The sequence below is a fragment of the Bos indicus x Bos taurus genome, chromosome 1 (genome assembly GCF_003369695.1).
Source record: "Bos indicus x Bos taurus breed Angus x Brahman F1 hybrid chromosome 1, Bos_hybrid_MaternalHap_v2.0, whole genome shotgun sequence".
Taxonomy (NCBI): Eukaryota; Metazoa; Chordata; class Mammalia; order Artiodactyla; family Bovidae; genus Bos; species Bos indicus x Bos taurus.
This window is the reverse complement of record NC_040076.1, coordinates 56,427,673-56,447,052: the sequence shown is the minus strand read 5'-3', so window position 1 is coordinate 56,447,052 and position 19,380 is coordinate 56,427,673. Positions and strand designations below refer to the sequence as shown.

Below are 19,380 nucleotides of genomic sequence, written 5' to 3'. Positions count from 1 at the left end.
ACCCTGAGCAGAATCGCCTTCATAATTCTCCCCTGAGCTCTCTTCATCCTTCCCATTCATCACGCCGATATTCTCCACTCTGCATGACCTGAAACAAGGGTGGCCATTCTGCAGAAGGACGCTTTTGAGAATCAAATAGAGCACTATTAATAATTATGCTGGGACAGCAAGCCAAAACTGGGATGGGCAACCTGAGATGTGTGGCTCTCTTCCTAAAATTCAATTTCCTTTGACGCTTCACCTGACAACCTGGTGAGTTAGGAAGCTACCCTCTTTGATATCTCCAATTCCTACCCACCTTTCCAAACAAGCAACCTACTGTGCATTCTCTTGAAAAGGCACCAACAGAGAGTCTAAATATCTAAATGACCTAAAACATTGGTGTTCAGGATTTAGAATGTAGCTCCCTTTGAATCAAATTATTTAAAATACATTTAGACTGTTTTCCCTCTCCATTTTCCCTTTCCTCATCTCCATATATCATAGGAAGCTCTGAAGGGGACATCAGATCAGATCAGATCAGTCGCTCAGTCGTGTCCGACTCTTTGGGACCCCATGAATTGCAGCATGCCAGGCCTCCCTGTCCCTCACCAACTCCCGGAGTTCACTCAGACTCACGTCCATAGAGTCAGTGATGCCATCCAGCCATCTCATCCTCCGTCGTCCCCTTCTCCTCTTGCCCCAAATCCCTCCCAGCATCAGAGTCTTTTCCAATGAGTCAACTCTTCGCATGAGGTGGCCAAAGTACTGGAGTTTCAGCTTTAGCATCATTCCTTCCAAAGAAATCCCAGGGCTGATCTCCTTCAGAATGGACTGGTTGGATCTCCCTGCAGTCCAAGGGACTCTCAAGAGTCTTCTCCAACACCACAGTTCAAAAGCATCAATTCTTCAGCGCTCAGCCTTCTTCACAGTCCAACTCTCACATCCATACATGACCACAGGAAAAACCATAGCCTTGACTAGACGAACCTTTGTTGGCAAAGTAATGTCTCTGCTTTTGAATATGCTATCTAAGTTGGTCATAACTTTCCTTCCAAGGAGTAAGCGTCTTTTAATTTCATGGCTGCAGTCACCATAGAGCTTAACAAATAAACCTGAAGAAAATGGTGCACCTTTCTTTCACTTAATGATTAAAAAAATGTTGCGGGCTGTGTCTTTTGACCACAGAGCTTTCTTTCTTTTCAGATTTGAATGTGTCTGGCATTGCCCCACTGTAGTTCACAGCCCTCGTCAGGAACCTCATCAGTATTTTGAACCCACCCAGTGCTCTCGTAATCAACAGCCGCCTAAGCCCTTGGACAGTGAATATATTATAGAAATAAATTATGCAGAAAATCAAGTACCAATTCTTAATCATGAGTGAAACCTTTGTTAAAATTTCCCTTTTAGTAACCACTATGGTGATGGACAGGGAGGCCTGGCATGCTGCGATTCACGGGGTCGCAAAGAGTCGGACACGACTGAGCGACTGATCTGATCTGATCTGATGGAGATGATATGGAAATTCCTTAAAAAACTAAAAATAGAGTTACCATATGATCCTGTAAACCCACTCCTAAACATATATCCAAAGAAAACTATAATTCAGAAACATACATGAACCCCAATGTTCACTGCAGCACTATTTATTATAGCCAAGATATGGAAGCAACCTCAATGCCCATTGAAAGATGAGTGGATAAAGATGTGAGATATATATACACAAAGGAATATTGTTGTTGCTGAGTTGGTAACTCATGTTCATGGAATATTACCCAGTCATAAAAGAGAATGAAATAATGCCATTTGCAGCAATATGAATGGACCTAGAAATTATCATATCACACTAGAGAGGTCTGCTTCTGCTGTTGGCTTCTCGAAGGTAATCTACGTCATAACTGATAAGAGTGTTTTTGTTGATTAGGGAAAGGTTGGCCACACCTTTCTCTCAGGGTGGGGGCTGGCTACTCCAGAAAGACCACATGATTTCATGTGGGTGCTTTGGGTCAGTTCAGTTGAGTCTCTCAGTCGTGTCCGACTCTTTGTGACCCCATGAATCGCAGCATGCCGGGCCTCCATGTCCATCACCAACTCCCGGAGTTCACTCAAACTCATGTCCATTGAGTCGGTGATGCCATCCAGCCATCTCATCCTCTGTCGTCCCCTTCTCTTCCTGCCCCCAATCCCTCCCAGCATCAGGGTCTTTTCCAATGAGTCAACTCTTCGCATGAGGTGGCCAAAGTACTAGAGTTTCAGCTTTATTATCAGTCCTTCCAATGAACACCCAGGGCTGATCTCCTCTAGAATGGACTGGTTGGATCTCCTTACAGTCCAAGAGATTCTCAAGAGTCTTCTCCAATGCCGCAGTTCAAAAGCATCAATTCTTTGGTGCTCAGCTTTCTTCACAGTCCAACTCTCACATCCATACATGACCACTGGAAAAACCATAGCCTTGACTAGACAGACCTGTGTTGGCAAAGTAATGTCTCTGCTTTTGAATATGCTATCTAGGTTGGTCATAACTTTCCTTCCAAGGAGTAGCATCTGCAGTGATTTTGGAGCCCCCAAAAATAAAGTCTGACACCTTTTCCACTGTTTCCCCATCTATTTGCCATGAAGTGATGGGACCGGATGCCATGATCTTCGTTTTCTGAATGTTGAGCTTTAAGCCAACTTTTTCACTCTCCACTTTCACTTTCATCAAGAGACTTTTGAGTTCCTCTTCACTTTCTGCCATAAGGGTGGTGTCATCTGCATATGTGAGGTTATTGATATTTCTCCCAGCAATCTTGATTCCAGCTTGCGCTTCTTCCAGCCCAGCGTTTCTTATGATGTATTCTGCATATAAGTTAAATAAGCAGGGTGACACATGCTTTGGGTCATGTGGTATCAATCAACCTGGAGACAGAAGTTAACCACACAGGCAGTCAATCAATCATGCCTATGTTATGAAGTCCAATAAAAACTCTGGACACAAAAGCTCAGGTAAGCTTCACTGGTGGCCTACAGGAAAAATATCTTATGCAGCCAAATATCTCCCTTAAAGTTCATAGACTATGAGGTTCCTTCACCAATCTGGAAAGAGAAAGAATTCCCTCATGGCCTAGAATTCTTCCCTGTGGTAGATTAGGTGCCTGAGCCCAGTTGCCAAAGTAACCCAGGGAGGAAGGAATCTTTTTCTGTCAGTCACTGCCATTTGGTCCCTCTAACCCCACCATTACTAAGCAACATACATTCCGCACAGCATAAGTCCATGGAACTTCTAGAAAGAACTTCTAGAAAGAACTACCTTCCAAAAACTCCATCTCTAACCAGTACACACTTCACCCCTGATGTAGAATCCAGGTTTCTATTTCACGTTGTCTCTGGCTTCACCTTAAATGCCAGAGGTAATTAGTGTCCCTGCCCTGTGAGTACATGCCTCATTCAAATACCCGAGGAACTTATCATATCCTGCCTTTGCTCATACCCAAAGAAATTCAGTTATCCTAATGCCATTTTATAAATCAATCCTCACACTCCTGATCATTTTTTAAAAGAATTACATTACTAAGTGGTGTGTCAACAGCTCCCTTAAATCTGTTTGTTTCCACTATTATTTTTGGCTATGTCCCTCTTCTGGAGGAGCCTATACTTTAGAAAATATGTATAAATATAAGTATATAATATATTTAACTCAACACAATGATAAAATATATTTAAATATTAATAGGGGCTTCCCTGGTGGCTCAATGGTAAACAAGTACCTGTAACGCGGGAGATGTGGCAGGAGCCGCGGGTTCTATCCCTGGGCCAGAACAATCCCCTGGAGGAGGGCATGGCAACCCACTCCGGTATTCTTGCCTGGGAAATCCCCTGGACAGAGAAGCCTGGCGGGCTACAGTCCATGGGGTCACAAAAGAGTCGGACACAACTTTGTGACTGAACTACAACAAATATTAATATGTTTCATAATTTAATAACATATCATATAATACAAATGTATGCTGAGGTAATACTTTATTTTCATCTACATGAGACACGTCCTCGAATACTACCACTTTATTAAATTAATCATGTTCCCTTCTAACCCAAGAATCTTTTCTCAACTTTCTTTTTCTGCCTCTAGTTATTCCTTGCATTTGCTAGGCAGACTTTACATCAATCTCTGACCATATATCTAGGACTTTTTGTAGTTTAGTCCTTTCCTGATGCCTTCCGGCATCATTTTGCCATTTAAAATCAACCTGCAGACATGCAAGTTTTGAAAAGTTTTACTCTTATAAAATATCCAAGTTGTGGTGAACTACTCTTAAAATATTGCAGGATGTCATTTGAAAGAAAAGGACTGTCATGAATGTCTCCATAACATTATTGCTTCTGCTCAGAAAATTGAAGGAGAAAAACAATTCACTTCTCCCTATAGACTGAAAAACACTGGCTGTAAATAAAGGAAGTTCATGTGATCAATATGATCATAATTTCTACAGTGTTTAAGAAAAATATGCCAGGTACTTTTTTCCTCTTACATCACCATTTCAGAAGAAAATCTACATGGTGCTTGAGCCCCTTCTATTAAAGAAATTATGCGATTGTTCCATCCCATTAAAGAAAACACGATACAAGTCCAATAGTCCTGTCCCTTGCTTACATTTTCACCTCGGTTTAACTAAGTTCCAGAGGGTCTTTTCGATTTGTTTGTTTCTCCTGAAAGACTACAGTTTACAATGTGCAACCCACTGAAATACTTTTAGATTTTTACGTAATATTTTATTCTGTTCAATCAAAACCAGTGTATGAGCGATACCCAAACTCAATCTTCACATTTGAAAATCTATCCTAAAAAATAAACTTTTAACATGTAAAGAAGTTGCTGGATTGAAAAAGTAGGAAGGTGTAACATGTAATAAAAAAAGAAGGGTGGGCTATCACATATCAACTGAAAGTACTGCAATACAACCATCTATGGGAGATATACCTCATGGGAAATACAGTGTGCTATAATTTAAAAAGCATGCTATAGAGTTTTACATATAGAAATTACAAGTAAACAATGACATGTCTTCTTTCTTTATTTGAGTTGTTAGGAAAGTAATGATATTCTCCTTTCTTCCAAGGCAGCTTTCAAAAATTATAATCTGTTTGACATGATTTAGGCCTTGGTCTTCATAAGCGGATAGAAAAGTCAAACTTTTCAAAGTTCTGGCTCTGCTATTCTATGATCAAAATGAAAGAAATACATGTCTGAAGAAACTTGTTCTTTTTAACTGTACTTAGTGTTTTCTTAAAATTATCTTCTTTTTCAAATTCAAAACTACAATCCCAGATCTGGGATAGGGTCTTGGCAAGTTTGAATGAGAAAAACATCAATTTTTCCAAACCAAAATTCTTCAAAAGAACATACTCCCAAAGAAATATATCTCTCTTGCAGTCAATTAGATTTTACCAAATTTCTTGGCTGTTCTGAACTTTGAAAAACCAATCTTACTGATTTCTGCTTCTGGGAAGATGGTGTAGAGATCCCTTCCCCTATGCTTCTCACTAAAGTACAACTAAGAACCTTGAAAATTTTATATATAGGACAAACATAAGACTCTGAAAAATGGGGAGAAAGCAGCAGATCAGCTAGGAAACTAGAGTCTCAAGGAAAAGCAGAGACAAATTCCCTGGGATTTCCTTTTGTCTCATAAATCCCAGACTTAGAGCTGAAGAAAAGGCAACAACAGCAACAAATTGACCCAATCTCTATAGAGTATTATGCAGTGGAAAAAGCCAAACGCAAAAGGTTACATGGTATCTGATTAAATTTGTGTAACATTCCTGAAATGACAAAAACATAGACATGGAGAACAGACCAGTGATTGCCAAGGGTTGAGGAGGAGATAAGGGTAGGAGGAAAGCCAGTGCAGCCATATAAAAAGGGTAACAGGAGAAACCCTTGTGGTGTTAGAACTGTTCTGTGTCTTGACTGCATCATCAACCTGCTATATATCATCATATACCCTGCTATAATAGGGAAGAACAAATCTGACTCCATATTAGATCTGTTTCTTTACCCTTTATATTTTACTGCTTTTGCTACAAGTTAGGAATGTTGCCTATAGGCTGAAATACATGATAGCCCATTCTCAAAGGCTATATTTTTTAAAGTATAATACTTTTCCATTCATATAGAGATAAAACGTTGCAGAACAAATAACGTTTTTCTTATTGGAGGTTTACAGGAACACCATGACCTAACCTACGTGGACAGCTCCAAGAAGAAAGGATTCCAACAGCAGTAAGTTTGCCACAACCAGCCCCTCCCCACTTTAAGTATAAAAGAAGTCTGAATTCTAATTTGGGTAAGATGGGGCACTAGTATACCATCTTCTCAGTCTGCTGCCCTTCTGAATAAAGTTGCTATTTTTTGCCCCAACAACTTCTCTCTTTATTTATTGGCATGTCATGAGGCAAGCAGTAGGAGCCTGGACTTGGTAACACTGGTTATTATATCGTACCAGAGTGTACAAGATGTTACCATGGAAGAAACTGGGTAAAGGATCTCTGAACTATTTCTTATAATTCATTGCATGGGAATATACAGCTACCTGTAAAATATAAACTTTTTAAAAGTGCCTTCTAAATGTCTTAACCTACACATTGAGATGACTGAATCAAAATTCATTCATTGAAAAAATGATGAATGTGTTTGATTTCAAATACTTGTTTTGGACTTGTTTCGTTTTTTTAAAGAATCAACCTCAAATTTTAAAAATAGTCTTCATAGCAAATATTCCCATAAACTTTTGTAGAACAGGGAGGGAAATTTTCTCATTGTAAGAATTAGCCAGCAGTCACTAAATCTACTACTTGATGAGAGATCTGCAAAGGTTGGTCAATAAATGGCTTTTAATTTAGCAATATGAAGTAATTTGACAACAAATATGGAGATCCTTTTTCCTACAAAGAATCAATAGTCTTCTCTCATCTCCCCTCTCCCATATACCTGTTGATACTGACATATAGTATTTTCCATTTTTATTCAGTTTGTATGTTTTTCTATAATGATTTATCATTTTAAAAAAAGAATGCAACTTTTCCCATAAGTGACATAGTGGCATATGGGGCCTCCTTTTAGTCTAAGTTACATTCTGTACTTCAGCATTTAGCCTGAGAATGCTGAATTATGCACCTGAGGTATACAGTACACATCCTCAGTTCTAAGCAGGGATTTTTAAATGTTTGGCACCATCAAGAGGAAAGAGCTTGTACTGCCACTGGAACAAGAGCCTAGGGTTTGCTCTCAAGTATAGAGGAACCCGCTTTTAACAGCACCTGTCACAGACTCCTGTAACACAGAATTATATTAAGACTTTTGGCTCTATGTTTCCCCAATGTGGAGTCACTAGATATTGCTAAATGCTACTCTTCCCCCTTCCCATTCCTCTTCTACCCATCTAGTCCTTCAACTGAAGAAGAAAAAAAAAAGATGTGGAGTCACTAGATATTGCTAAATGCTACTCTTCCCCCTTCCCATTCCTCTTCTACCCATCTAGTCCTTCAACTGAAGAAGAAAAAAAAAAGATGTTTTTATTCTCAGGTAACTGGGGATAGTTGGCAACTCTAGTTTGCAAAGAATAAATTCCTTCAATATTTCCTGAACATCTACATTTAAGCCAGCAATTTGCTATTTAAAAGATAAAGTCTTCATTCTCTCATGATCCAAGGTGACAGATAACAGTCTACTTTATATTATATACTTTACATTATCTACTAATTATAGATTCACTCTTATTGTATGAGAAATGGAAGTTGGCTTAGAGAACTGATAGCTTATTTAGAAAGTATACAGTATTACCAATCTCATCCTGTACTGACCAATATCCAACATATCATAATTAATTTCTTTTTTTAAGTTTTTCTCAATGTAAGGAAGTTTAAAAATACATAGTTCACATTTACGGCTCACAGTGTGTTTCTGCAGCAGACTATAAACCATCCAAAGGCCTGAAAGTGAAAGAAGGCAGAGAGCTGACCAGCTGTTTTAAACATCAGAGCTAAGAAAAGCACAGCTCCACAGATACAAATCATTCTAAAGCTTATGTTAAACCTGAAGATTAAATCAATTAATTAACTGATGGACATTCTAACTCAGAATACAGGAAGAGTCATAATTTCTAAGTATCCCTTTAAAAAGACTGAGCCACTCACTTTATTTGGTTAGTAAACCAACCTCTCACCCCATTTGCAGTTTAAGTGGCTCATTTCCCACTAGTGCAACCTTTTTTTTTTTTTTTCTCAAACTAAAACTATAGTCAGGATGTAGCAAGAGGAAAGGCCACATCAGGAAGCAGATGCCTTTCAAGTCAGATGGGAGTACAAAACAGCTTTCAATACTTAAGTTTTCCTTCAGATTCCAAACACATTCTTCTTAGGAAAAAAGAAAGATGGCTAGGCAGTCATAAGCAGTCTTATAACATTGTCCATTCTGCTTCCAACTAAGAAATGCTGTCCAATTTACAATACAAAACAGTCTGAATGACCAAACTGTTTTTGGGGTCAGGAGTCACTAGGAAGTGGAGGCAGCAAGGAGCAGATGTGCAGGTAGAGTAACTTTCACCTGACAATGCTCACTCTTCTTGTTTTCCCAAATAAGTTTTTCTAATTATAGAACTGAAGTATCAAGGTTGTTTACTCTCTGGCTTCTAAAATGCTATCTGTATATTACCACCACAGGGAGATTAGAGAACACACACACACGCACACATATATGTATTTTGAGTAATGTTCATTGGTAATTTAGGCTTTATGAATAGAATAACTACCCTTTCACTGTTTTTGAATTAAAGTGATTCCTTATGCTTTTCTAAGATATTCATAATTACTTTACTGTTACGCTGGTTTCTGCTCTACAACAATGGGATACATCCCCCTTCTTGAACCTCCGTCCCACCCCCTACCCCATCCCATCCCTCTAGGTTGTCACAGAGCACTGGATTAAGCTTCCTGTGTTATACAGCAACTTCCCACTAGCTATCAATTTCATCTCACATGCTAGTAAAGTAATGCTCAAAATTCTCCAAGCCAGGCTTCAGCAATATGTGAACCGTGAACTTCCTGATGTTCAAGCTGGTTTTAGAAAAGGCAGAGGAACCAGAGATCAAATTGCCAACATCCGATGGATCATAGAAAAAGCAAAAGAGTTCCAGAAAAACATCTATTTCTGCTTTATTGACTATGCCAAAGCCTTTGACTGTGTGGATCACAAGAAACTATGGAAAATTCTGAAAGAGATGGGAATACCAGACCACCTGATCTGCCTCTTAAGAAATTTGTATGCAGGTCAGGAAGCAACAGTTAGAACTGGACATGGAACTACAGACTGGTTCCAAATAGGAAAAGGAGTACGTCAAGGCTGTATATTGTCACCCTGTTTATTTAACTTATATGCAGAGTACATCATGAGAAATGCTGGACTGGAAGAAACACAAACTGGAATCAAGATTGCCGGGAGAAATATCAATAACCTCGGATATGCAGATGACACCACCCTTATGGCAGAAAGTGAAGAGGGACTCAAAAGCCTCTTGATGAAAGTGAAAGTGGAGAGTGAAAAAGTTGGCTTAAAGCTCAACATTCAGAAAACGAAGATCATGGCATCCGGTCCCATCACTTCATGGCAAATAGATGGGGAAACAGTGGAAACAGTGTCAGACTTTATTTTTCTGGGCTCCAAAATCACTACAGATGGTGACTGCAGCCATGAAATTAAAAGACGCTTACTCCTTGGAAGGAAAGTTATGACCAACCTAGATAGCATATTCAAAAGCAGAGACATTACTTTGCCAACAAAGGTTTGTCTAGTCAAGGCTATGGTTTTTCCTGTGGTCATGTATGGATGTGAGAGTTGGACTGTGAAGAAGGCTGAGCCCCAAAGAATTGATGCCTTTGAACTGTGGTGTTGGAGAAGACTCTTGAGAGTCACTTGCACTGCAAGGAGATACAACCAGCCCATTCTGAAGGAGATCAGCCCTGGGATCTCTTTGGAAGGACAGATGCTAAAGCTGAAACTCCAGTACTTTGGCCACCTCATGCGAAGAGTTGACTCATTGGAAAAGATTCTGATGCTGGGAGGGATTGGGGGCAGGAGGAGAAGGGGACGACAGAGGATGAGATGGCTGGATGGCATCACTGACTCTATGGACATGAGTCTGGGTGAACTCCGGGAGTTGGTGATGGACAGGGAGGCCTGGCGTGCTGCGATTCATGGGGTCACAAAGAGTCGGATACGACTGAGCAACTGATCTGATCTGAATGTATAAGAGAATATATACTTTTATAAAATTCCATTTTATATTTTAACTCCTAAGGTATCCTCAATTACACTTTTATTTAACTTCAAAAACATTACACCTACTGTCTACTGAAAAGTATGCAAGCCTTGGTTTTGAACAGCACCAGGTCTTACAAAGAATGCCACAAATTTTTCAACATAAAGAAAAATACCTGTCTTTTATTTTTATTAATTGAAAAAGTGGAAGGGAATTTTTCCATTTCTAGAAGTAAAAAGAATTCATTTATGCTGAGTTATTTGCACCCCTTTGTAGACAGCTTCACTGTTACCTAGAACCACGTGCATAAACCTAAGTTTGAGATCTGGGAACTAAGGGTGCAGACTTCAGCCACAGAATAAGGAAAGCCAGAATGAATGCCATTCATTTTCTTTCTAAAAACATGTGTACACTGCTTCTATATTCTGCATACTTGGTTACGAGGTAGAGATGTACAGCAGTGAGTAAGACAGGCACGGTCCCAGCCCTTTGCAACGTAAAATTCTTTTGTTGTAAAGTGCTTTCAGAGAGGCTATTAGAACAAAACATCTTCTAAACTGCAGACAATTGCTGTCTCAGACATTTCACCTATTCAAGTAATAAATACCATGGAAGTCAACCTCATCTCCAGGGTGGTAGAGTATGTAAAATGTTAGAAAATCTTATTCCATGGTGCCTCATGAGACTGGGCATCATATTACAACTTGTTCCATGCATGGAGAAATGAATGCCAAGTGTGGTTCTACATAGTTCTAAATGGCGACAATGCTGTTTATCAAGGCACTGCAGATGACTGTCATCAACCAGAAAGAAAACATTGGATTGCTACAAAGTAAGCTGTGGGAATCCACCAGTTCTCCACAATAGCACACAGATGCTTTTGGTGATGGAGCCAAATAGAGTCCTAAAGGCAGCAGGATTTGCTTTAAGCTTTTAATTTTCCCCTTTTCTTCTTAAAATGACTTTGACTGTCTTGGACCATAAGACGAACTAGAGGGCCCTCATTACCTCTATATTACTGGAAGGCAGGCAGGACTCAAATGAGATGAACAAAAGAATATCTTGTCTACTTTATAATGATTTCTTTAGTCTTTGAAACATCTAGTTTGTCTAAAGATCAGCATCCCAGCCCATTAGAGGTACCTTATCCATTACCTCTACTTGGAAAACAGCTCAGAACTGGGAAGTTAAAATGACCACTCACCAGCCCAAAATGATGTCACAAGGTCCATGAGCTGAAGTACACACACTTCATGCACACAGGACCCTCTCAAGATCTCACTTGCACCTAGTAACTCATAGTTGGCAATATTTTTAAACAAAGCTTGATATCTGGTTTCTAAAAGTTATAAATTAAAAAAAAGATTGGCATAATGACAAAAGAAAAACTGGCAGCTTACAGCAAGAAAGGAAGAAAAATTGTTTAAAACGAAACAACTCAAATAGCGCAGCAGTTGGAAGCTATTTAATGTTGACTCACTGTGAACAGTTATACCCCATTAGTAGGTCTTTGGAGGTTCATGATTAGGGTTCAGTCTTTAATACTTTAAATAATTATCTTAAGTTTTCAAATAAAGATTGCACATGTAAAAAAAAATCCAAATGAAACACTGAGATAGTCAAAACTTAAGTTAAAAAATACTACAGAAATTATGCTTAGTGTATCTACTGTATCCCGCTCGGTTTCCTCATTAATGAATTCAATAAATCTTTGGCATCTATTAATTTTATATTTGTTTAAGAGTTGGGTTTATTTTTTGAAAATTATGCTTTGACAACGTGGAGATTCCAGTTAATTGTCCCAGTGGATCCTGAAGAGCCAACTGAACTGTACTACTCATGAACAATATCTCATGGGCTGGAAGCCCAGGCATAGCTTTTCTTGGCTCCTGGAGTAAATCTCAAATGGCAGCAGAACTTTACCCCCACTGACTCACTGTCCTCTAACGTTTGTGTTTACCTACTCTGTGTTTCTGATTCTTGTCTACGTCTGACCGGGGTTTTGGTTTGCAAATAACTGATAATTTTCTGCATTAATGGTGCAATAACTGGGAATCCGGTTTTATGATTTGACCACTTGGTGATCTGTGAGGTAGAACTGGAAGCCAGCCTTTCCCCAGTGAGCATGGTTCAGCATTTGTTTGCCGTTCTTTCTCATCTGTTATTTTTCTATCTATGAACTCAAATCAGGACAGTATTTTTTGCCCAGTCTCTGTAACTGAGAAAAAATATCACCCTGTGAGAGTGAAATATTTTCCTACTTCCTGAAGATAATAATAAATTAAAATAAAGGACCTCTACTATGATTGGTTTATAGAGACTAATAAGCATTTAAATAAACCTAATATTCCCAAGATTTCCCCCCAAATGATATTCTAAAATTTTAAATGTATTCTTTTTAAGAAAAAGACCTTCTTCATCAAAAGTCTTGACTTCAGAAACAGTTTTCTTTTCCGTGGAAAACAAGTTTATATGACTAAAGTAAAGCTTTATACAAATTATCAAACACTAATTTGATAATTTAGTTTAAAAAACAGCTATATGTCTTTGCATTATCTTATCAATGCATAGTATGATACAAGTATAATTTCATCTTTCAGATAAGTTTAGTTTTATCATAGATTAGTTGATCTGAACTTCTTTAATGTCGTGTACTAGTTTACTGAAAAGATATTAAGATTATTTCTATATATAGTATAAGATTAAAAAAATACAAAATTCATGTTCAACTACACTGAATTATAATTGTGACAAGTATTTTTATATCAATAGTAATTACATTCTGTGATGTGTCACCTTAAACATAATTTACAATATCTTAAGTCATTTGCCTTAGTGTCTGGTTGTTCCAGAAAGTGAAAGAAGACTGTGAAGAACAAAAGTTGACAGAAATTAAAAAATTGTAGATGGGGATGTTAGGGAGTTCAAGATAGTGGAAAGAGGGTGCTGAGCTCAACTGCCCCCAACACAAACACATTAAAAATACAACCATGTGTGGAGCAGCTTCCAACGAGCACAGATCGGAGGCTCTTCTACAACCAAGGCTGCAAAGAAGGGCCCACACACAGTCAAGTAGGAAGGGAGAGAAAACTGTGATGCTGGTACTCGCATCTCCATGAGGGGATGCAGAAGATGAAGGGGTTATCACCGGCTCAGGGATCCTCCCTGGAGAGTTATGGGTTCAAGCCAAATACTGGGCACCCCAGTCCTAGGTAAAACACCAGAAAATGTGACCCTTCAGCGGCTTTGAAAACCAGTGGGACTTACTGGAGGGCTGTAAGAAACTGAGACTCCACTTGTGAAGAGCACACACATTTCCTCACTCCCAGAGCTAGGGGCAGAAAGCAGATTGAAACTGCCCAGGGCTCTAGATGGTTTCTCACAACCATCCTACCCTGCAGCCCTGCCTGCACAGGGTGCCTACTGCAGTCCCTCTTGCCTTATTGCTGCACCATACCAGGGCAACGCTGCTGTTTTTGGAAGACAGAGGGATGTGCATACAGAGGAAGTAGAGCCAGCTCAACCATGTTTGGTCTCTGAAAAGGGTAAAGGCAGATTTGGCTGCAAGGCGTCCTGAAGGCAACAAACTGGAAACTGCCTGGGGCTCTGACTCGCTTGCTGGGACTGTCTCAGCATTAAACACAGTCTGAACCCAGTGCCGAGACCAGGCCTTCTAGCTCTGGCTTGCTCTTCTCTAGGATGGAAGTGCCACTGTGAAGAGAAAGCACACAATTAGAGGGAATGGAACCAGGCTGAATCCAACCCAAAGAGCTTTTGCTCCAGCACCCTGAGAGCTGGGCCTGCCTCCAATAGAGGGATGTCAGTCATTAAGCATCAGAGAAGCCCAGGTTTACAAGAGGCCCTGGCTCCACCTCTCCATCTCCATTGTTACCTCCTACAAAGGTGACAGCTGACAACACACACCAGGGGAAAGCGCCATCCATGCTCACTTCAGATCCAACTCTCCCACTAAAGCCACTGAGTTCACACAGACTGCACAGGGACACTCCCACACAAGGACACACCTTCACAACTGCAACAGGTCACTATTCACCTAATTCCATAGTAACAGAGAAATTTAAACAAAATGAGAAGACATAGGAATTTGTTTCAAATAGCAGAACAAAAAACAGTGCTGAGAACACCCCTAAAGATTAAATAATTAGGTAAAAAATTAAAAGCATTAATTATAAAAGCACTTATAACTGTATTTGAGAAAAGAAAGATGGACACAGTGAGAATTTCAACAAGGAATTAGGAAAAAAAAAAAAAAAGAACCAGTCAGAGCTGAAGAATACAATAACAGAAATGAAAATACACTAGAAGGAATTAAAAGAAGATGAGGTGATACACCTAGTGATAAGTGATCTAAAAGACAGAAAAAAAGGAAATCACCTGATCATAATAACAAAAAGAAAACAAATTTTTAAAAATGAGGATGGTTTAAGGAACCTCTGAAACAGTATCAAGCATTATAATATTCACATTATAGGGTTCCCTCAAGAAGAAGAGAGAGAGGGATGGGGTGAAAAATGTATCTGAAGAAGGAAACAGATATCCAGGTACAGGAAGCATAGGTAGTCCCAAACAAGATGAACTGGAAAAGACCCACATCAAGACATATCATAATTAAAATGGCAAATGTTATTTATAAAGAGAGAATTTTAAAGGCAGCAAGAGAAAAAACAGAGCCATATACAAGGGAATCCCCACAAAGTTATCAGTTCTTTTTTCTTCAGAAACTTTGCAGGCCAGAAGGGAGTAGCACGATATATTTAAAATGCTGAAAGGGAAAAACCTGCAACCTAGGATACTCTACCCAACAAGGTTACCCTTCAGAAGTGAAGAAGAGATGAAGTACTTCTCAGACAAGAAAATACTGAGTTCATCAGTTCTAAAGTGATGCTAAAAGAAGTGTTAAACGGTCTTCTCTAAGAGGAAAATGAAAGGCTACAATAAGAAGTGAGAATTTATAGGAAAGGGAAAATCCCGCAGGTGGGGCAAATTTATAGTAAAGGCTGTGGATCAACTATAAGAATAGAGCAGGAAGACTAAAAGACAAAAACTGTAAAATCAATTATAACTACAATAAACAACTAAGGGATAGACATGAAGGTGTAAAACATGACATCCAAAGCTCAAAATGTGGGGGAGGGAGTACAAAATGTAGATCTTTTAGAATTTAAATGACTATCACTTTCGAGCAAGTAGATATATTGGCAGACAATGAAAAAATACGATGTGGTATACAGAGACAATGGAATATTACTCAGCTACAGAAAGAGTGACATTTTCCCATCTGCAGCAACACAGATGGACCTGTAGGATACTATGCTTAATGAATAAGTCAGCTAGAGAAAGACAAATATTGTACGTTAGCACTTATATGTAGAATCTAAAAAATAAAACAAATGAATAAACCTAACAGAAACAGACTCACAGACACAGAGAACAAACTAGTAGTTACTGTGGGGAGAGGGTAGGGGGGAGGGACTTATAGGAGTTGGGAATTAAGAGCACAAATTACTATGTATAAAATAAGAAACTACAATGATATATGGTATAGCACATATATATATGTGAATATATATAGTCAATATCTTATAATAACTTTAAGTGGAATATAATCTATAAAAATATGGAATCACCATGTTGTACATCGGAAAGTAATACAATATTGTAAATCAACAGTACTTTGAATAAACTTACATGAAAATTTGAGATTTGCAGAAAAGGAGCATATTTGACTTGGTTTACATCATTTACAAAGTTAGTTCTGTAAAGATGTAATAAAATGTTAAAATTTTGACAAAATTTGAGTAGTACTGATGAGTTTATTTATGAAGTAACTTTTTTATGAGAAGCATCCTATTAATGTAAAGCTAAAATAGAGTTATCTCCTAATGAAAGGACCTACTTACTAATCTTGGAGAAATCAGCCTATGCTTACAAAAGGTAGTAAAAGTTTATTTTTGTAAACTGTCCAGAGAGAAGAGTTTCAGCATCTGAAAAGAATAATCTGTTGTGTTTTGTCCTAACTGGGATATATACTTGCATATTTAAAATGATCAAAATAGGTCATTTCTGATTACTTTAAGATTTATTATTTATAATAAATAACTTATCCTCATTTTATTAGGTAATCAAACTGCAACATTCATTTTCTCAGGCATCCATAATCCTATATTATTAATCTCTAATTAATATTTGATTTTGCCTTCCCTAGATCAGACCCTAAATTCAGGAAAACAAATTTTTCAAAGATACCTTTCACAGTCGAACTATCTCTAAGTTTTCCCAGAGGGGGGCAATGACAAAGATTTTTTTTTCTTAACCTTACAAAAAGAATGCTAGAAATATTTAGGTTTATTCACTACACCCCTTGTATAAATAGCTCAACACTATCAAAAAATGCATTGGAAGATTTGTCAGATCAAATGAGAAGCTCAGCTTTCCCTCATCTAATTTTTTATAGGTAACATTTTATAAAGCTCGGTGATTGCATACCTATGGAAAGGCCCTGGATATACATCAATATCCTCACCCTCTGTAGTATATTCTTATCCTTGCATGAAACACTAATTAAATGAGATCAATATCCTATTGCGTAATAGAAGATTCAAACGTTCCTTCTTGTTGATCAGGTTTGTTAAATTAACTATAGATTAACCACAGCCACTTACCCTTTCCCTCACCCAATAGTCTGTGGTTTCCTCTCATGCTTACCAAAAGACCGCTTAAATTATAGATGAGGATATGCCTTTAACAAAGAAAGACAGTCTCAGAGCCTCACAGACAGCACTTTACCAGATACTCTTTACTCTTAATATTTCAAAGAATGGACTTACGGGCAGAGGCTGACAGAAGAGCTGGCATTATATAGGCAAGGATCATTTAGTACTAGCAACTAAATCAGACTTTCAGGACTTCATTTAGTCCAGAAATAAATGACTATATGAAATCAAATTAATGACTCAAGACTAGAGAAATAGAATTAATTATATAGAACTCATGAACCTGAAACTGGAAATCTGATTTCCAAATGCAGATATGTGTTTTGGAAAATTATTGGCATTAATCTTAATGTTCTATTTTCTGATGGGGAAAACCTTTTTACCATTCATCCTCATCTATCTCTAACCCTCAATTCAGTTGACTCTGATTCTGCAAACTAAATGAAACATTCTTTTAATGGCAGTTTGTTCTCCTTGGCCTCTCAGAATTCAGGAAGTGATATTTTTTTGAGTCACTTTACTTTTTAATGGCAATAACATTATTTGCATACACTCAATAAGAATCTGTTTTCCATTTCACTGGGATGTAATCAGACAAATAGACAATGCAATAGCAGCCAAATGTAGAGTGTCTTACTTAAAAATACGCCTCATTTCTTATTACAAGCTCTTTATAAATGAAAAAGGGTTATAACCTCATATATGAAGTTAATACCCAAAACCTCTCCTAAGAAGTTGATCTAGGACCTGTTTGGGGCTTACAGGACACCAACCTTACAGGCAGTAAGAAAGGTCACTGGATTACCAGGAACCTTAGCAGATTTGGGAAAACTAGAGGAAAGAGAACTTTACCAACACTTACACATGCTAAAGATGAAACCTGCTGTCAATGAACTTCAAGTTTGGTTTCTTTTCCTTAGAACAGAAGAGTAAATAAAAGCATTTAAGGAAGACCTCTGGAGAGATGAAGCCACTGAAATGTTCGCTTAGATACCTTAATAAATTATCAGATAGATTCTCTGGTTCTATCAATGAGAGTTGTTCAGTACAGTATAGTGCTAGGTTTGCTATTCACATACAAGAAGGCCTTTATATGCTAATTACAACCTTTTCTAATTTATGTCAATGAATCAAGCCCAAATATAATGCCTTTTTGTAATCATGAAAAATATTTGGAGATTATGTATGGTAACAAAGAAACTGCTATTCCCACCCACAGGACACCAAGTTCTCTGGGGCATACACATTTGTCTTCATTCACTAGCATATGGATCAGGACATTTGGAAACTCTGTAAGGATAGACATTAACTTTCCAAGAGCTGCAAATAATGCAGATAATTACTTTTCTAAAATTTCAAGAAAATTCTGTCCTGTATAGATGTAAATAGTTTCAGTTCATTATAATCCAAAAGTTAAAATTTTACTGTCCAGTCGGGCATTAACTAGCTTTGTATGGGATTCAGAAACCTTATTCCAGCATACTTTTTTTAGTAACTAAAATACTTTGATACTCCTATACTTCAGAATATCAGCTCTACCATCCTACTGCTTCCCACATTAAGGAAATCATTAATGAATCAAAATAATCTGACAGGAATTCACCCTAAAAAACTTATGCTTAAAAGAAAAGAGAATACAAAAATGTGCCAGCTTGTTCTCATTCATTAGTGGGACTCTCCTGTTTCCTCTTACTATTTTCAATATTTTTATAGTAATCATGCTGCTGCTAAGTCGCTTCAGTCGTGTCTGACTCCATGCGACCCCACAGACGGCAGCCCACCAGGCTCCACCGTCCCTGGGATTCTCCAGGCAAGAACACTGGAGTGGGTTGCCATTTCCTTCTCCAATTCAGGAAAGTGAAAAGTGAAAGGGAAGTCGCTCAGTCGTGTCCGACTCTTTGCGACCCCATGGACTGCAGCCCACCAGGCTCCTCCGTCCATGGGATTTTCCAGGCAAGAGTGCTGGAGTAGGGTGCCATTGCCTTCTCCGATAGTAATCATAAATCCATAGAAAAAGACAACTTAGTAACTTTGGGGGACACGTGAAGTTTGAAGTCATTATATGTATTAAGATATGGCTGAAGTATGATGTGTGGTGTGTGTGTGTATGTGTGTGTATACAGTGCAGAAAAAAGGTTGAGCACCACTGGGGCAACCTTTCAACTTCTCAGACAACTTGCTATACAGAAAAACTTACTGCCTAATTCCCAGTGAGTTGTCATTTCACTGACTATTACCATCATAGCATATACATTCAAATTTCATGACGTAAATTATAACATATCAGTTTTTCCTCATAGTCTTAAAAGTCCGTAAGACTTTTAAAGAAACTCAGTAAAATTCACAACTACTTTTGTTAGATTTATCAAGAGTTT

The 19,380-nt window shown here is 38.2% G+C and overlaps 1 protein-coding gene across 6 annotated transcripts in view; it reads right to left on the bottom strand.

The window, feature by feature from the left end:
* Positions 1 to 19,380, bottom strand: part of PHLDB2 (pleckstrin homology like domain family B member 2) — a 244,939-nt gene that overhangs the window by 71,505 nt on the left and 154,054 nt on the right. The gene's annotated exons all lie outside the window — the stretch shown is intronic.